The sequence below is a fragment of the Frankliniella occidentalis genome, unplaced genomic scaffold, assembly GCF_000697945.3.
Source record: "Frankliniella occidentalis isolate FOCC.00 unplaced genomic scaffold, Focc_3.1 Scaffold163, whole genome shotgun sequence".
Taxonomy (NCBI): Eukaryota; Metazoa; Arthropoda; class Insecta; order Thysanoptera; family Thripidae; genus Frankliniella; species Frankliniella occidentalis.
Window position 1 is genome coordinate 51,173 of NW_026267289.1, and position 3,360 is coordinate 54,532.

The following is a 3,360-nucleotide window of genomic DNA, read 5'->3' on the forward strand; positions in this document are numbered from 1 at the left end:
CTGTGGATCGGCTGTAGTGTGCCACGGCTCTCGGATCTGCGATGGGTGGGTCACTTTCCTAAGTGCCAGGCGCGGTATGGGGGGGGGGGGCGAAATTGCCAAGTTCAGCGTCTCATAGCGCCTGATAGGTAGGCAACATCTTGCTTGTAGAGCTTGCGTGTATTGCGGGATGGCCTACCCGGAGTCTCGCAGGCGCCGAACCTCCCTAATTTTTCGACAAAAAGACAAAAGTCCGCTCGGCACCGCAAATGCTCACGTCCATCTCCTAATCTCCCTCCCCCCAGTAAAATGGGGGAATTTACCCCTCATACAGAACAACTTGTAAGCCCAGGGCATCTGTCAGTAACGGGGGGCGATCGATTGTGGGCGAGAGCGGGGTCCGCAAGCAGGACGCAGCGGTCGATTGCAGGGGGTCTGTCAAAATAAGATGCGGTTTGGCCGACCGACCGACCGTCAACCTCGGAACGACCAGGATGACTGAAACATCGTGTTCAGGGGTTTTCTCGCACGCTGAGTCCAAATCTGGTAGTGCCGATGTCGTCCGGGTCGGGCCCCCGGGGACGTCATTTGGGACCTCCCGAGCACGCCGATGACACTCCCACGACAAATACGATTCGGCTCAAAACGTCGTGTACCCCGGCTGGTGCATATTTCTTAAAAGTCACCAAATATAATTATTATTAATAGCAAATCGCCCATAATAGTTTATTATCCAGATCAATTCACTATTATTGTCACATGGCACTTCCCTGGCGTTGCCGCCTGGAGCCACACAACGATGCACGGGACGGGAAGCATCCCCAAAGGATCACATCCTGGACAAGTGAGGCGGGATTGCCTACCCCAGGAAAGAATCACATTCCGCGACCACGATATGTCGGTGAGTATGCCGTAATTATTGCTCTCCCCCTTTGCCGTGCCGCGTCCCCTACCCCTCTCCTCCTCCCCACCCCCACCGCGCATTTCCCGCGCCTTTATGGAAACGTAAACAAACAGTGAAACTCGGTGTCACGCGATCGGCGTTTCTGGCAAATACCGATAATAACTACTCATATAATTAATGATCATAGGATTTTAACCAGAATTGTAGAGAAGACATCGCCGCTTTTCGTTATTAATCGCAAGGTATAGTGCTTGCTTGTTTCCGGTCCGGAATATTGAATTGTTCCATTCCGGTTATTGTTGTAGGAGGTTATGCTCCTGTGGCTCAATTTTGACACGCACAATTAAGTTGTAAGTTATTTTTTGAGGCCGAGTAAATGATGCCCGTGATGTAAATAACTTGGCTCACTGTCAGCTTTGTTGAAAAGGTGTTGAATGATGTTAGACTCCTCCAATCCATGCAGTATGTTAAATGCTGTTGTAGGTCCTTATGCAAATGGGCGAACCTGCCAGTGTTTTATCACATATCATATATTTTACTCTATTTTATTCTCGTGGAACAGAAATCTTTATTACTTTCTGATAGGGGTGCAAACCGAGTGGTACTATTTGCGTAATCCCCTAAACAATCAATCAATAATGTGCGTTGCAGATAATCTGCAGCTGCCCCTTCGTACTTAACGTTTAATCCAGTACCAAAATTAGTTATTTGAAAGACCATAGTCATTTAGAGACGCATGGGGGGAGAGGCATTTAAAAGTGTTCTGTATGAGTTAATTATATGTAATTAAAAGTTGATGAGCGCTAAAAGTACTGTTTAATATGATTGCAGGAACTCTGCCCAGAAATGTTCTTGACATGAGCAAGAGAACTCTATGGAGTCATTTTACCCAAAAGAATAGGTGAGTTGACATGACAGTAACGGCCAACACTGGTCCAATTTGTCTCTGTACAGACACTATGAGGAGCTTCCTTTCGTGTGCATCAAAGGGTGGTATTTGATGTTTTTTGTGGTGCCTTGCCTTGGTTCTTTGTTGTCGATTTGAACCCTCTTCTGTCAAAATCCAGGCTGATTTGTTATCACTGAAAATGTCTTTTAAAAATCTTGCCAATTTGGGAAATTGCTGGAATTGGTTTGGATTGGTGGGGCAGACTCCCTTTTCACATGCTCTGTCTAAATATCATGGTGCCGACCCACTACAGCAGAGATCTTAGCCAGTGTGCCTTAGGTAGCCTACCCGCCCTTAGTTAGAGAGACCAGCTCTTATAAAACTCAAGTTGCTGTGGACAGGGGTGGTTTCCGACAGAAGCAAAGGTAATTTTGTGGTCCCTGGTTCACCCCTATCTATTCATGTACTCCTCCGTCAAAAACCAGACCCATACCTTTGTAAATTTTGCCAAAAATGAAAATAATTAAAAATCGCCGGAAATGTCGAAATGTCGAAATTTCGCGCCTCCGGTCCATTTCAAGTGAGTTGCGCCTGTTTTTCTTGGACCGGTTCGCCTGCGAGGTAGGCAGCCCATCGTACGCTACCCGCCAGATTCAAAAGACCTCCTCTTAAAACTTAAGTGTGTCTGGACAGGGGTGGTTTCTGGCGAAACCAAAAGTAGTTTTGTGGTTCCCTGGGTCACCCCTGTCGATTCGACTACTTTTCCGTCTAAATCCGGACCCATCAATTTTTACTAAAAGAATAAAGGCTAATTTGCGTTGGTAAATTTGGCCAAAAATGACAAAAATTAAAATCGCTGGAAATAGTTGGGATTGGTCTGACTGAATCCTCTTTCAATCTCTGCGTCGAAGTTTCACGCCGCTGAGCCATTTTAATTGAGATACGCATGTTTTTGGACCGGTTCGCCTGCGAGGTAGGCAGCCCATCGTAGGCTGACCGCCAGATTCAAAAGACCTCCCTTAAAACTCAAGTTTCTCTGGAAGGGGGTGGTTTCTAACAGAACCAAGGGTAGTTTTGTGGTCCCCTGGGTCACCTCTGTCGATTTGACTACTTCTCCGTCGAAATCCGGACCCATCAGTTTTCGCTAAAAACACAAAGGCTATGCCCTTTGTAATTTTGGCCAAAAATTTATAAAGATGAAAATTGCTGGAAATGGTCGGGATTTTCCCGACAGCATCCTCTTTCAATCTCTCCGTCGAAATTTTACGCCGCCGGGCCTTTTTAAGTGAGTTACGCCTGTTTTTCTAGGACCTGCTCACGGCTCGCCCGCCAGATTCATAAGACCACCCTTAAAACTCAAGTTTCTCTTGACAGGGATGGTTTCTGAACGAATCAAAAGTAGTTTTGCGGTCCCCTGCGTCACCGCTGTCGAATCGACTACTTTTCCGTCGAAATCCGGACCCATCAATTTTCGCTAAAAACACAAAGGCTATTGTAAATTTGGCAAAAAATGAAAAAAATTAAAATTGCTGGAAATGATTCGAATTGGTCTAGGAGAGTCGCCTTTGACCTCCTCTGTCGAGATTGC

The 3,360-nt window shown here is 46.3% G+C and overlaps 1 protein-coding gene across 2 annotated transcripts in view; it reads left to right on the plus strand.

The window, feature by feature from the left end:
• LOC113213424 (1-acyl-sn-glycerol-3-phosphate acyltransferase alpha) overlaps positions 1 to 3,360 on the plus strand; it is a 19,081-nt gene that overhangs the window by 13,152 nt on the left and 2,569 nt on the right. The window lies entirely within an intron of this gene.